Here is a 16,726-nt window from a genome sequence, read left to right as displayed (position 1 = left end):
TGGGCACTCGTTGATGACGGGGGTCTGGTAGTTCCTCTCCTGCTTAGTGCTGAAGTCCACTATCAGCTCCTTTGTCTTACTGACGTTTAGAAGGAGGTTGTTCCTCTGGCACCAGTTCTCCAGATTCCTAATCTCCTTCAGGTAGGCCGTCTCGTTGTTATCAGAGATCAGGCCCACCACGACGGTGTCGTCAGCAAACTTGATGATGGTGGTGGAGCTGGTAGTGGCCACACAGTCATATGTGTACAAAGAGTACAGCAGGGGGCTCAGAACACACCCCTGGGGGGCTCCAGTGCTGAGAGTGGTGGAGGCTGAGACATGTCCGCCCATCCTTACTGCCTGTGGTCTGCCAGTTAGGAAGTTGGAGATCCACTGACACATAGATGAGCTGAGTCCCAGATGCTCCAGCTTGGTGGTGAGTGTGGAGGGAATTATGGTGTTAAATGCAGAGCTGTAGTCTATGAAGAGCATTTTAACATAATTCCTCCTTCTAGTGTCCAAGTGAGTGAGTGATGTGTGGAGGAGATGAGAGATGGCATCGTCTGTGGAACGATTTGGACGGTAAGCGAACTGTAGTGGGTCCAGTGTGTCTGGTAGTGAAGAAATGATGAAGTCTCTGACCAGGCGTTCAAAGCACTTCATCACTACTGAGGTGAGGGCTACAGGGCGATAGTCATTGAGAGAAGCAGGGTGGGGTTTCTTCGGGACAGGAACAATGATGGACTCTTTGAAGCATGTGGGGATCACCGACTGAGATAAAGAGATGTTGAATATCTCAGTGAACACAGGAGCTAGCTGGTATGCGCAGTCTCTTAGGATACGACCTGGGATGCCGTCTGGTCCTGCTGCTTTCCTGGTGTTCACTCTCTTGAAGGCTCTCCTTACTTCATGCTCGGAGATGACGAGCACGTTTCCGGTGCTGGCAGTATCTTCCTGTCTGCAGCCGTTAGCGCCGCTAGCACTAGCATTGTTGGAGACCTTAGCTGCAGCCTCGAAGCGAGCATAGAAAGTGTTCAGCTCGTCTGCCAGAGTCACGGCCGCGTTCGTCATACCGGTTGTTGGTGCTTTATAGTCCGTTATTGTCCTTAGTCCCCGCCACAGGCTCCTAGAGTCACTCTGTTGGAGTTGTGACTCTAGTTTCCTCCCGTAGCGCTGCTTCGCCTCTTTCACCGCCCTCCGCACGTTATATGACGCGGCTTTGTACGGGTCCATGTCCCCCGTCATGAGTCCCGTGTTGTAGGCAGCGGTGCGGGATCTCAGAGCGTCGCGGATGGTTTTATCCACCCACGGCTTCTGGTTGGGAAACGTTGTGATAGTCTTTGTCTCCACGGTATCATCCGCTAGTTTCCCGATGAATCCCACAACCGCTTCCGTAAACACGTTGACGTCATCGTCGGAGCTGTTTCTGAACATGCCCCAGTCTGCGTCATCGAGTGCGTCCTGTAACGCGGCCACCGATTGATCCGTCCAGCGCGCGACCTTCCTCTGAACCGGAACTTGTATTTTGGCATGAGGAAGATGGCGGCGTGATCAGATTTGCCAAACGGGGGGCGGGATTGTGCCTTGTAGCCGTCCTTGACCGTAGTGTAGCAGTGGTCCAGTGTCCTTTCACCCCTGGTGGGGCAGGTGATGTGTTGATAAAAGTTCGGCGCTGCGCGTTTGAGGTTGGCGCTATTAAAGTCCCCCGTCACAATAAGCGCAGCGTCCCGGTGTTGTGTCTGGTGCTGTGTGAGTGCCTCATGCAGCTCGCATAAGGCGGTGACCGTGTCCGCTTGTGGTGGAATATAAACGGCACTTACAATGACCGATGTAAATTCCCGAGGTAGATAAAAAGGACGACACATGATGGACAGTAGTTCCAGATTTGGTGTGCAGGAGCGTGTGAGAGGAACAACGTTCGCACTGTTGCACCAGTTGTTGTTCACCATTAAACACACGCCGCCTCCCCTTGACTTCCCCGAGTCCCGTGTCCTGTCCATGCGGTGAACCGAGAAGAACTCGGCCGGCTGGATGGCGTGGTCCGGCACCGCTGGGTTCAGCCATGTCTCGGTGAAGCAGAGGAGATTGCAGTCCCGAATGTCTCTCTGGAACTTTATCCTGGCCCTGAGGTCGTCAAGCTTGTTCTCCAGTGACTGGACGTTGGCGAGCAGGATGCTAGGCAGAGGTGTGCGGTGTGCACGAGCTCTCAGCCTGTTCCTGACGCCGGCTCGCTTCCCTCTAGGCCGCCGCCGCTTCCCTTTGTTCTCCCTCGAGATCTCACTCGGCCAGCTCGGATCCGGAGTTAAAAACTTCGAATTGTGAGTACATTGTATACCAATAGAAACAAGAGTGTCACTGTCATACCTAATGTACCCAATGGTGATGATTTTGCCGATTTAGAAACGCTGAAAACTAACTTAAAAAACAAAGACAAAGAAAAAGTGGTCGGAGCAGTCGTGACGGCAGCCGACCTCACCGGCGCCATCTTAATCTTTTCCTCACCTGTGATTGGGTGTGGGGCTTGCCCTTAATTGCACTCACCTACAGCTTACTCTTTCTTCCCTCCCACATGGGGCGGCAGCTGAGGCGAGTTTCAGTCTGAGTCTCCTGAGTTCATGTATTAGTTTGAGTTACTGATTGACTTAAATCATGCTTTATTTCCTTTCAGAGATAGCAGTCCATGTGTGTCCTTCCTTTACTCATTATTCAATAAAACGACAAAACCTGCAAGTGATTGCTGACTGTTTATTCTCATCCTGATGCGCCCATGATGGTAACAACCTCCAACCTCCTCTGAACCTTCCTACAAAACATAAAACAGAGCTGATCACATCTTATGAACATCTGCGTTGGCAGCTGATCGCACGGCTCGGCCTGGTGAGGAAAAGCTGGAGTGTCGGACTCCAGTTTGTCAGTCTGCTGACTCACACAGACACAGTCCTCATTTATAAAGTGCTTTACAACAACAACATCACGGCTAACAGCCACTTCCTAAAGTGGACAGTAGATCCTTTAACATGAACTCACTGCTGCAGGGCTGCAGTGATCCCTCACACTGATGTTTAGCTTCACTGTTCTTATTTTCCTCTGAGGTATCGATCCTGTCACTAGGTGGCTGAGTCTGTTAGCCAACCACATGATGTCACGCTCCGTACTGACAGGAGGGGGTGCTGTTTGGTTAACCCCAGCTGAGTAAGATCAGTGTCTGAGCGCAGGGCTCAGTGGGCAAATCAGACTTTATATACGTTTGATGTCCCTTTAAAGTTTACAGCAGAAATAAAGATGTCTGCAGCCAAAGGCTCAGGGATAAAAATGATGATGATGCACATAAACAAATGAGGTGTGGATGTGCTGCTGTGGCCTGAAGACGCCGTGGAGGCTGGACAGTACTGCCCACATCCAGCTCCACACCCACAGAGCTACCGTGGATCTGTTGAGTCTGTTGTTACCTGCTAGCTTCTCTCTGCTGCCGCAGCACTGCTGGTGTGATTAACGATGAGGTCACTGTCCTCACAGGACGCCCGAGAAGGCTAAGCTCCAGCTCTGAGGATTTTATTTTAACATTACTCAGTATATCTTTTATATACAGTCTGTTTAACACAGCCGCAAACAGCAAACTCTAGACAGGAAGTGAAGCTCGTGCTCGGAACAATCTCTTTCGTGACAGCGTGCTCGGCAAAGACGGGCAGGAGAAAACAGACCAATCAAATCGCCCGACTCTGCTGAGACAGAGCCGAGTCACCTGAACGCCGCATGTCCAGAGAAATGAACTCAGCACTTTGTTTTCTGTCCTTAAATATGCGCAAATGAAATCACACACATGCATGTTTATAAAAGTTTGAAACACAGCAGTACATACAATATTTGAAATGCATTTCTATCATCGTGTCTAATGTTTTCTACTGTTGCTGCTGTTTTGTATTGAGGTCCTCTAAGCTCCTCCCTCTAATACAGGGGTGCTCAATACGTCGATCGCGATCGACCAGTCAATCGCAAAGGTAGTATTGGTAGATCGCATGGCATTAAAAAAATAGATGCCAGCCTATCATCCATCCGGTCACTTGATTGATACAGGGAAGCCAGTCAGATGACATCAGATTTTTTCTGATGCTTAGGTCGCTGCGCATGCGCAAACAGCGGCGCGAAGTGTAGTAAAACTGACAAGCTAGTCAGCGAGTTAACTCCAATTTTTAGCTCTCGGTTTTTTCTCTTAAACCTAAGAAAGGGTTAAAAATGAGTGAGGGAGCTGGACCAAGTAAGAAGACAAAAACTTTCATACGGAATGGGAGGAGGACTTTTTTTTCACGATGTCATTTTCGAAGTGCGTTTGCCTCATCTGCCAGGCTACCATCGCAATGCCAAAAAAGGGAAATGTGGAGCGGCATTTTCGAACTGTTCACGGAAAATACGACACTACATTCCCGCCGAAAAGCGAGCTAAGAAAGAAAAAGGTGAAGGAACTAAAATCCCAGTTGTCCGGACAGCAGTCATTTTTCACACAACAAACTTCAAAAGCGAAAGCCGCCACCGAAGCATCGTTCCGGGTGAGTCACATCATCGTTAAAAACAAGAAGTCTTTTCAAGATGGAGAGATGGTAAAAGAGGCATTCGTTGAAGCAGCTGACTCATTGTTCCGAGACTTTAAAAATAAGGCAGAAATAACATCTTCGATCAAAGCTCTCCAGCTGTCAAGAAGTACAGTTACACAGCGCTGTGAAGCCATGGCGGAGGATTTAACCCAGCAACTTTGGAAGGACATCGGAGATTGCCAGTGTTTCTCTCTGCAGTTGGACGAATCTACGGACGTGAGTGACACAGCCCAGGTGTGCATTTTCATTCGTATGGTGTTTACTGATATCACTGCAAAAGAAGAGCTATTAACAGTCCTGCCCATGAAAGAACAGACGCGAGGAGAGGACATATTTCAGTCGTTCAAAAACTTAATCGAGAAAACCCAGCTCCCAGTGTACAAATTGGTGTCTATTATCACAGATGGAGCACCCGCAATGGTTGGCCGCTTGAATGGATTTATTGCCAAGTGCAGGCAGGACGATGCTTTCCCGGACTTCCTAAATTACCATTGCATAATCCACCAACAAGCGTTATGCGCTAAAATGCTCAACATGAAGGAGATCATGAATGTTGCAACAAAGATCGCCTGTTCTATTCGCGCCAGATCTCTTCAAAGACGGTTATTTCGTGCACATCTGGAGAAGGCTGACTGCGACCACTCTGAGTTGTTGCTACACACTGACGTGAGGTGGCTTAGTCGAGGGAAATTCCTGCAAAGATTTCGAGAGCTCTGTCCGGAGATTAAGGAGTTTTTCCGTGTAGCTGGACAAGCAGAATACATGCAACTTAATGACGGTCAGTGGCTGTTAGACTTGGCATTTTTAACCGATCTGACAAACATGTTGAATGACCTTAATCTACAGCTGCAAGGAAAAGACAAAACAGTGATCAACATGATCAGCTCAGTTAATGCTTTCAAACGAAAGATGCAACATCTCTCTTTAAAGCTGCAGCGCCATGATTTGATAAACTTTCAAAACCTGGCGTCAGAGCTGGAGATGCAAGGGATGGCCTGTTTGCAACTTGACAGTGCACGCTACACAGAGCAGATTGACAATTGTCTGTCAGAGTTTGACAAACGCTTTCAAGACTTTTCTTTGCTCGAGCCAGTCGCTACCTTCATGTGCTATCCTTTTCGGGAAGATGCTGAGGTCGATTCACTCGCATCAAAAATTGCAAAACTATTTCACCTGAACTCTTCTGGAGTGGAAGATGAGATTTTGACACTACAAGCCGACATTGAGCTGAAGTCCAGAGATCATGGACAGTTCTGGAACTTACTCACAGAAGTAAAGTACCCCAACATGAGGAAATGTGCTGCCTCTTTGACTGCATTATTCGGCTCCACTTATTTATGTGAGTCATCATTTTCCCACATGAAGATCATTAAGTCCAAGTACCGTTCCACCATGACTGATGAACATTTGGAAGTGTGTTTGAGGCTGGCCGTCAGCAGCTACTGTCCGGACTATGCATCCCTGGCTGATTCAATTCAGTGCAAGTCATCAGAATAAACTCAGGTAATGACAAAAAATTTACATAGTTAATTGTGTTGTGAAATATTGGATATTGCGGTTATGCATGTATATACATTGTAGATATAAAGAATCCTCAATATATTTATAAATAAGTATATGTTTTGGATTTTTGTAGTGGGTAGATCATTTTGACTTGGTCATTTTATAAGTAGCTCACATGCGGAAAAAGTGTGAGCACCCCTGCTCTAATACCTGTCCTGCTCTGCGTCAGAGTCCTGGCCTCTGACGGTTTGGACAACAATGTAAGCATCACCATTTGTGAAAACACATTAAATTATACTGTATGCAAAGCTTCTGCTCGTCTCCTAGCAACATGTGCTCACGCCTGTCAGTCATCCGGCTGCCATGGCAACAGCCACAAAGACCAAAGCTACTTGTCCCTACATCGCTCCGGCAGGAATGCTGCGTCTGCAAGTGTGCGTGCATTAAACTACAGTTAACTGTCCAGTAAAAGTCAGTTTCTCTGGTCTGGAGGAAGCGTTTCAGATCAGTGGAAGGATTACGTCCTCCTCCGAAGTCCTCTGAGCAGCCTCACACTCTCCAGATAAAAATAAGAGAGCGTTTGACTCAGCTGTTGACATTTCTGAGATAAAAGATTGAAAAGTCTGACACTTTACTGAACTCCTCTCAGGCTTCGTGCAAAATGTGAAGCAGCAGAGTGATGCTGTCAGCGGAGACACGGAGCTCCGTGGAAGAAAGGGACCGTTTAAAAGGAAGCAGTATTTTCTTTGAAGTGTCCTGATAAGTTTTACGTAAAATAAGTGCTGCAGGTTAGAAATCGAAAACCCGTTTTAATACGAAATGTTTTGGTGGAGCTGCAAACGTCCACGCTCTGCACGATGCGAGCTGCCATCCAAAAAAGGAACACTGTGTCACCTCTGTGCAACTCAGATCTCCACCTTCACCGGAAGGTGAGAAGAGCTGATGGATGTGGGAATAAACAGAGTTTGGGATTTAATTTCCCGAGACGTGCGTAGCCGCTCGTGTTTGTGTAAATATAATTAATGTTTTCTGTATTAAATATTTGCCCTGATTAATGTAATTAACCTTTAATCTGAGCTGAGCGCGGAGCGTCTGCGCGTTGTTGGAAAGGGTCGACATGTGGCTCCATGTTTAGCTCCCTGATCATGTTTAACTGTGCGGGCGGAGCGTCACAGCTCTGTGAGCGAATACAGTAAACATCAGCGGCGTTCCCCTCAGCTCGCGGCGGTCGACTCCTCGAATGTGCATCAAGGGTCTGGTTGGATCATCTGTTCAATGATGATGACGTTTGTTGCTTAGGGGGAAAGTCCAGGTGTGCGTTCATATAACCAAAGCTACAAGGAACTGTTTGTGAGGGGCAACCAATCAGAAGAGAGATGACTGAAGGTTCATCATACAATAGGGAACATTGTGAACTACGACTCATGTAAAGCCAGTCTAGTCGAGTACAGAATAAAACCAGTGAAGATGAGCGTCGAGTCTGAACTGAACGTCTGTGGAAGCTGTCACTGTGACGTGTTCCCACCGTGATGCTGATTCCAGAGGCAACGCTGGAAATCTTGCGATGACTGATTTTGCATTTTAATTGTTTGTGATTATTTAATGCATGTTGTAATAAATGTAATTTTTTGTCGTTGTTGAACATGATATCAAACGGTGAGTCTGCAGGTGTGCCGATCAGCCTCTAGCATCCACTTAAAGGCAGCACTGCACACTGCCGGGTTGCTGCAGCGTCCGCGGCTCGTGTGGACCCGACAGGAGTCGGACCGCCATATATCACTTCCTCTCAGCCTCAGGTCCTCGCAGGATGTGACCATCAATTAATATGCATCGTCTTCCTCTTTGTCTTGGCTGTCACAGGAATCACTGACACAACGCCCACATCATCACTGTTGCTTTTGTCAGCGCCGGCGTTCCCTCTGAGACAAAATACGGTTAGGAGGAAGCTGTGTTGTGCGGCGAGCGTGCAGCCCGACTTATATCAAAGGCTACTTTATGTAACATGAAATCAAACAATGGGTCACTGCTGGCTGAGATGCCGGTTTGCTGACCGCCTGTTGACTCATTCGCTCTTTGATTAATGCAGTGATTCATCACCTAGCGAGCTGATTGGGTCAGCACTTCCTGCTGCAGGTTCAGGGGCATCTGGGGACCCTCAGCAGGCTTCCTGGGCTTCCACTAAATTACACAAAGGTTAATTTGACTTTAATGAAATCCACTTCAATTAGCCCACACACACAACACAAACTGACTTCAGTAATCATAGGTGTCACTCTTACTGATTAGCTCTGATTGCATCTGTGAGACGGTCTGCAGCCTTAAAGAAACCCTGCAGTCATGGTAACAACAGACGATTAATGATGACCCTCGCTGAGCTCTGGTTTGAATCCCCCTGTAGTTCAGATGCTGACACAGTGAGCCTTTTATTCACTGTATGGATAAATAGAAAGAACTGCACTGAGCTTTTTACCAAGTATATCAGTTATTAAAGGGAATAAAATAATTATTTAGTGACAAACCAAAAACATCTGCTTTATGTGGAGATATCATCTGAATTTCAGGAGCGGGACCTCTCCTCCTTCACGCCCCTTTGGCCTCAGGCTATAAAAACCCCCCTCCTCCAATACCTGCTGTTCTCATGTTCATGCCCCCCCCCCCCCCCCCCCCATTTCCCCTCTCTCCTCCTCTTCTCCTCTCTTCCTTTCCTTCATTCATTTCTCGTACATGGGGATCTGCCCGGCCCAAGAGCCGTCGCCAGTCCCCTTCGAGGCCTTCCCCAAAGCGCAGCACCATTTCACACTTCCTCATCGTTACCAAGGATGTGGTCCCAGCTAGTGAAATTGTCGGGTAAAGACAACGAGCAAGAACGGGAAGGAAAAGCTCCCTTTAAACAGGAAGAGCCCTGCAGCAGAGACCAGCTGGGGGATGAAGACCACAGTGACATCACCAGTGTTTTAAAGCTGGAGGCGGCCTGCTGTTCGAGTGTTATTTGGCACATTTTGCCATGACCAGAGGGGCCGATGGCGAGATATGGCAGCCTGGCTTCTGTCAGTCTGCCCCAGGGCAGCTGTGGCTACAACTGTAGCTGCCTCCACCAGTGTGTGAATGCGAGAGTGAATGAATAGTGGAACTGTAAAGCGCTTTGAGGGCCTTGAAAAGCGCTATATAAATGCAATGCATTATTATTTTTATGTTTACATTGGAGCTCTGTGTTCATCGATCACAGCAGAGAGTTTGTGCTAAAGCGTGAATAAAGTCTTTCTCGCCGTTCGATTTCCCCACATTTCTGTTTGTTTGCATCAGTCGCCCGCATTGATCCGAACACGACCCGAGTACCTCTGAAACACATTTCCATCAGTTCGTTTTCCCGCTCTAATCAATACTTTGCATTGACACTACTGGGTCAAATGATGGCTTTTAGAACAGAAGCTGTCATTTCTGCAGGCACGTACACAAACTTGATAAAAGATGCTTTTAGCTGCACATGCTGGCAGTGACACTCAGAGGGATGAATGGCGTCTGCTGGTGCAATCTAATGCAATCCAATAGCAGAGCTCTGTTACTGACACGTACAGTAGACACGCAGCTCCACAGTCATTATTTAACTAACCGATCCTTTAAGCAGCGCCTCGGCTCTTTGTGTGTTTAAGCCGTTTTAGCGCCTGCCTGCAATCACGCTCTCCTCTGATTAGCTGCGCCTCACGTGGCTTCTGTAAACAGGATCTGCCACTCGTGAGCTCCACCTTCTCCACCTGCCTGTGCAGAGGTCCACTTACTCATTGTTGCTTGCAGACAGCAGCTAATCCGATCCGGAGAGTGGAAAGCACAAACATGAGCCGTGTACTGCTAATTATTAGTGACTTTAGGCTTTCGTTAGACACGAGCTGTATTTATGCACAAACATGGCAGGAAATACCTGCTGTCACTGAGTGTACGGCGTCTCCCTGCACTCACACTTGCAGCTGCTTTCATACCTGCATACAGCTCGGTCACATTTCCTGTCCACACTCTTTTAAAGCCGTCGCTCCGATCATCAGTGTCTGTTTGTTGCTCCTCATGCAGCTCTGTGCACATCAGTCTGTACGCTCCATTTTGTTTGTAGTAAATTCATTCCTCAGATTAACCACGATGCCGTTTACAGCTTCTCGCAGCAAAAACCTTTGTGCACATCTGCAAACTGGTTGTGCTTCCACCACACATCAGACCTCAACACGTGGAACATGTGCGATGTCTGAGCAACAGTTAGCTTGATATTAGCTACATAGTGCTGGTGACACGGTTTATGAGGCTGTAGGTCAGGCTCTACTAACCGGAACGTTGGTGGTTTGATCGCCGTCTGCTCCGGTCGGGAAGACGCTGACCCCGTGTTGCTCTTCGCACTAACGTGGTGTGTGAATGTGTGTGAAAGTTAGAAAGAAAAAGTGCTTGTGTGGATGAGTGAGCGAGGCAAGTTGTGTAAAGCACTTTATAAGAAGCAGTCCATTTACCGTAAACAAGGCTCACCACAGGTGACTCCGCCCACCAGTTTGACCTGCTGCCCTGTTGTCGGTGCCTCAGGTCGATCAGGTCCCAAACCTCCAGACTCACTAACAGCTTCTTCCTCTGGGGCCGTTCAGGCTACGTCTACACTAACCCGGATAAATTTGAAAATGGCGTTTTCCAGAAACGCTCTGCGTCCACTCTGCCGTTTCCAGTTGTTTTTGAACAGCTGTGTCGAGGAAAAGCACCGAGTTTTTAAAAGTTGCAAAAGCGAGTGAGAATGAAAGAATTTGAAGAAAAGCTCTCTGGAGCATGTACACGACTGATATTAATCTGTAATACGGCTCTCAAACAAAACTCTGTGTAATGCCCTCCACTGTCTCAGTTTAGTTGGTCACATGACTAAAGTCTGACATCGGATCCCCTTTGGAGAGCGTTTTCAAAACGCAGCGTTTTCAAAACGCTGCGTTTTCCTTGACCGAAAACGCCGTCTCACTGTGGACATGGCGGAAGACTGTTAACAAACACTACCCCTCCACTCCACACCCCACCCCTGCCCACCCACCTCACCAATCTGAGCCGTGGTCTGAGTGACCCTCGTCACTCAGGACACTCCCACACAGACTGTCCTCACACCTTAGGCTCTTTAAACTTCCAGGCACCAAGGAACTTCTTTCTTCTTTTGTATTCTGTTGTTTATTTCTGTGTCTACTATTTGTTTTTAACACTGTAGGTGTGGAGCACCCCCAGTTTCATTGTACATGTACACTGACAGTAAAGGGTTTCTATTTTTTTCTGCTAATTATTTATTTTTTGTTTTACAGTTTACACACTACCATGTGCCAAATGGCTCCAATCGAGGCCCTGCAGTGAGCGCCGTCATCTGTTTGACTGTTTATTAACAAGAACAAGCAGGACGGAGGTGTCGGCCAATAGGATTGGACAGTTGAGTTTACAGGGACCAGTGTCACTGAGAGAGGGGCGAGTTAATCTTCATACGCGCTCAATCATTGCTCCCAACAAACATAACATCTCGTTTACATCTGCTGGTATTTGAACAGTTTTCTGTAAAATAGTCTGTTATTGTCTTTAAGCATCTTTATAACAAATGATCCCACTCAGCTGCACATTTCTGTGAAACCGAGCATGTTATTTGTAATAACTGAACAGCCTTTCTTATGTGGAATTTGCTACGGTCTCTTGTTTCCTGTGTGTGTGCTCCATCTGCCTTTGTCACTTTGCTGCTGGATCATTTATCCAGTGAGGGCATTTCTATTATATTCATCCAGGTAAGGATTCAGTTCATCAAGACGCAACCCTAACTTTTGGGACGTCCACATTAAGGTCCCGGTGTGCAGTATGATGATTGCCTACCTGGGTAATCGGAGGAGGATTCACTGGAGTCACTCTGAGTCTCAGGAGGGTGAGCAGGATGGTGATTTGATGCACAGAGGGAGGACAGCTCGGTGGGGACAAGCGCAGGAGGAGTCTAACTGGGAACAGACAAACACAGAGGTTACACTGGAACTCATGAAGGGGCTCTTTATTGTATTGTTGTAAAGCACTTTGTAATTCTTATCCTGTGAAGACTACTACTACAACAACAGCAAACAATCTGGATGAGAGGTGCTTAAATCCTGGCTGAGGATGAGCTCAGCGGGAACCCGGCACTCCGACCTTCATCTCTCGACTAAAAACCCAAAACAGCAGAGCGGCGCAGGACTGTGACACACCCACACACCGACCCATCCCACTGCACTTTGCACTGATTAGCTGGGAAAGAAGTAACAAGTCGTCAAAAATCAACAGTAATCAGGTAGATTTGCCTTTAATGGCCTTTATGGCTGCACAGCACTGCTGGGATATTAGCAGAGGAGGAACCTGAAGTCACGTCAAGTGTTTTATGACGGCTGTCTGGCATGATACTTGGCAGGATGTCTGCTGCTGTAAAAACGTAATGTGCACATCTATTAAAGAAGACATTGAGTCAACAGTTTGGATGATGTTTTATTACAAACCCAACAGAAGCTTGGACCAAAATCAGAGTCGGTGCTGGCTCGCCTGATGACTGCTGCTTCACGTTTCATGTTCATGCAGTTTAAGCTTACATGAATATCTGAGACATGTAAGGTTAGCAGTGGATGACAAGCAGACGAGTCAGTAACAGGACAAAAGGCTTAAATACACAGAGGGATAACGAGCGAATGAGACACAGCTGGAGAAATCACACACAACGAGAGCAGGAGGAGGTAAAACTGTGACTCACACGGCTGCTATGGTGGTTTTTATGGTTCAGCATGTGGCCCAGTTACAAATGCAACAAGTTCAGTGCTGCACGGTGCAGGTGCGTTGGTTTTCACCATGGGGTTATTCAGATTTTGGACTGAATTCTTTACCAACCTCTACACTGCAGCCGAGTCTTCTACTTCCCGTGTGCAGCTTCATCTTCTCCCACGCTGTAGCTGTGACTGTGGGGGAAAGCAGTGGGATCACCGTGGACTCGGATTTAGGGACAGATTACATCAAAATGATCCTGTGAGGTGCCGATAAAAGCGGGGAATTGTTGGAGCAAGCAGAGCTGGATTACAGCCTGACTCCTGGAAGTGTTTTTAGTTCGTATTTTTAAAAAGACGGCAGCTGTTCCAGATGTTAAAGGACACCCTGCTCATTTCAAGCAGGAACATCTCCTGACACTGAGCATCTCTGCTTCTGAGGGATGAAGGCAGGATTTCACTTACCTGAACAAACTAACTGCACAGCCATGTTTGTCAGACTGTATTAGAGACGCTCCAAAGGCCCCGACAGCTCAGACATGGCTGAGCTGAGCTGACGTCATAAAGAAGTTGGTTATTCCACCATAGTCGCTGTGATGGCTGCAGTGACAGCCACACAAGATCGACCACACATGAGTGTTAGAGGCTTACACACAACGCTACACGTATATTTTTCTTTCTTAACTTATAAAGAACTTTACTTATACGATCACATAACACTGGGCTCTAAAATAAGTGCACATTCAGTTTACACTGTATGACTTCAGTGGCAGCTGCAGTCCCATGGCTGATGAGCTAAAAAGTGGAGAAGGGGCGGAGCAAGCCTATGTGGAGACCTGCAGGTAGGGTGATGTCATGGCTCTGGGCCATTGGCGCGTTAGTTTCCGTTAGTAAAATGGGTAGAACACACAGAAACCTGTTTTTGTGAGCTGATCAGCCACTGTTCAAGTCTCCCTTTGTCTCGTTTAGCGAGGTCAGTTTGAGGTAGTAGGGTTGGTTGTTGTCAGCTACACTGAAAAAAAGGGACTGGCCATCTCTTGGATTTATGTAAGCATCTTGCATGTATTTAACACAATTACCTCATGTTTTAAAGATAAATGTAACTATATAGTGTAAAAACTACATGATATGCAGAAAGGGTGTATTAAATTGTTCATATCATGTTCAGGTGAAGTAAGTCAATAAGATAGCAACGTTAAATCTCGTGAAACCACGCGTGATTTCATCTCGCGGGCTTTGGATCGTGGTTCAAAAAAGGCATCCATCTCAGTCAAGTCGAGCAGCCAACTCTACGTTTTTGGTATGTCTTGATTTTTTTAATTAATATTTACCATATTTCAGCCAAATGTAGTTAAACGTCTAGAGTGTCGCCATGTAACATGCTAAAAAAGAGCCGTTAGCTTATTTGCTGTTTTATCTGTTGTCAAAGAATTGGCGCTTTTTCATTTGAATTTGTCTTTGGCACAAGAGCCGTAATATCACATTAAACCTAATTATGAGGCACTCATAACATAATTTGGTTTTCTGTGTGAATAGATTTGCCAACTGACTCTTCAGTTACATTGTGTATTTACTGCACCGTGGTGTTAGTGAGATTTTGGACATTGAACAGCTTTAGCTAATATCATTAGCGGCATTATGCTAGCTTACATCCCTACCCCTCCTGCCCTCACCTGCTGTCCTTTTCTTTTTGTTTTTTTTGCTGCACATTGAGAGACCACATCTATTCTGCATTTCACCAGGAGTCAGCTGATGGATTGTGGGTTCAAGGTGTTATGGTAAGAAAGTATATTCTATTTTCGCTTAAGGTTTCTGTAACTTAATTATAATAGGTTTTGTATAATTATTAGGTGCATGCATACACAAATAGACCACCCTATTAATACAACTGAGAAATCCAAAATCTGCCATAGGTTTAACTTATACCTGTATGTATTGTCAGAAAGGTGATTACTGGACTCACATTAATGCACACTTGAACTAAAATGAGGTTGTAACTTGTGGGTTCTTGGGTTGCAAATCAGAAACAAACATCTTTGGATTTTTTTAATCCCATAAGATCTGGAAACACAGTTTTTATTCAACAAAACATTACTGATTAACCAAGCACAGTGCCTGCTGTTATTTCAAAATAATTTTATGTCATTTCAGATAAAATGCAGCATTCCAGTGCATCCCAACCATGCCTTTACAGTCAAGGTTTCTGACGGAGCTGAGTTTCTCTCTGACAGTCTGCTGAAAGTGTTTGCAAAGTGATCGGGGGAACAGTGCACAAAGCTAAAGGATGTAGCTGCCATGATGACAGTAAGAACTTTAAAATTCTTTAACTACAAAGTGTATATGTATTGCATTAGGTCAGTAAAAGATTTTTATGCTGCATCCATTGAAACAGTCAACTATTACCTGTGAGTACTGATTCCACTGAAAGGATGCCATTCTTTTTTGTCATGCATTTACTGGCCCACTGAGAAAAAATTATCTTTTTTTAAAAATAAATGTTCTGGAAACTATATATCCATAAAGTTGATGTCAAACAGGAATTTTTGATATTGCTTTGTAGATGCTGGTGTTGCATGTTGACTGGTTTAAAAAGTCAAGTTTTTGTCTGGGATCATTTTCTTCTGTGCTACTGAAAAGTTCACAAATCTCTGTTTTCTTTGTTATAATACTTTAGGATGACATTAATGCTCAAAGGGAGTCTCATCAAAGTGCTCCGCATCTGTGTGAAAGACAATTGCAACATCTTGGTGCAGGAGTTCATGGTGAGTGTTTTATGAGTAGATTGTGGCTTTGCAACATTTAAAAATGCATTTAGTTATCCACTTGATCCTCATTGGACTGGTTAGGACCAGTAGTCCTCTTTAATAATTTGAAGTTCACATGAGGCCTAGTAGTGAACTCGGCCGCCGGCCCTTGAGGCCCCACCCCTACCCCTGTATTAGGGGTCACATCAGTGTGAAAAAACTTTAAATTTGTCATTCTAGTGAACAAAGGAAAATCCCACCAATATTTACATTAGCTTTTGTTTGAAAAAAAAAAAAAAGACCAACTGACCAACAGCTAACCAAATTGTGGGGCTGAAAGTCTAAATTCTAACATCTTCTGAGTGACATAACCTGGATTTCTGATGGGCCGGTGTCTTTCTAACAAAAACTAATGTAAAGCATTTGAAATTATTATGTTTTTCACTCTCTCTTAGAAACTCTGTTAGACCATGAATGGCAGCATGGCAGGCCACTCTTTGGCTATAGCTATTTACTATGGTTTAAATTACTCTAACATTAGAACTGGTAGATTCAAAAGAGATGAGTTTAAAAGGGAATCTTAAAAAAATGTTTTGTGTTTAACCAGGACTTGACTGAGGCCACTGCACAGATTGAGAAAACCACAATGAACATCTGTCTCCAGAGATGCGCCAGGCAATGACTTTTCTGATGTTGGCATCATCATCGAGGGTATAGTAGTTCTTCAAGATCTGGATAACGTGACCTTTGCAGTAGCCATGCTGTTTGGACCATTTTTATTCCTTCAACATGAGTTACCCATCACAACTCTGCTACACTTTTGAGGTGATTCAATGGGTGGTAATGGAGTTGGATGCAACTCAGCTCTCAAGAAAAGCTCACAACTAAGACAAAACTGCTCCTGCAAGGAAAGCTCACTGTTATGCATGTGAGGTGACCAGCTCTAGGTGAGAGGACATTTAAATCTCACACTTGTTCTGCTGCATTTTTGAAGCTCAATTCCAGGAGCAGATCGCAGGGTTCATTTTTATATACTCTGCAACTGCCATGAGGACAAGCCGTTTTTGTTGTTGTTGTTTGTTTTTCCTTTTGCTCTGTACAAGTTCTCTGTTTGTCTGTTTGGCAGCATTTTTCAATTTCTGTTTGTATTTTTTCTTTC

At 45.7% G+C, this 16,726-nt stretch overlaps 1 long non-coding RNA gene across 3 annotated transcripts; it reads left to right on the top strand.

Moving 5' to 3' along the window:
* The first annotated feature begins 13,597 nt into the window (after positions 1–13,597).
* On the top strand, positions 13,598–16,460 carry LOC308384889. 3 transcript variants are annotated; one of them, XR_013969418.1, is made up of 6 exons: positions 13,598–13,870; positions 13,992–14,123; positions 14,538–14,601; positions 14,975–15,127; positions 15,498–15,585; positions 16,175–16,460. It is a non-coding gene; the product is annotated as an uncharacterized lncRNA (long non-coding RNA). The 3 variants fall into 3 exon arrangements; XR_013969419.1 differs by having other exon boundaries at positions 13,845–14,123; XR_013969420.1 differs by lacking the exons at positions 13,598–13,870; positions 13,992–14,123 and having other exon boundaries at positions 14,153–14,601.
* The last annotated feature ends 266 nt before the right edge of the window (positions 16,461–16,726 follow it).

Source organism: Rhamphochromis sp. 'chilingali', assembly GCF_963969265.1.
Source record: "Rhamphochromis sp. 'chilingali' genome assembly, chromosome: 17".
NCBI lineage: Eukaryota > Metazoa > Chordata > Actinopteri > Cichliformes > Cichlidae > Rhamphochromis > Rhamphochromis sp. 'chilingali'.
This window is presented reverse-complemented; position numbering and strand designations above follow the sequence as displayed.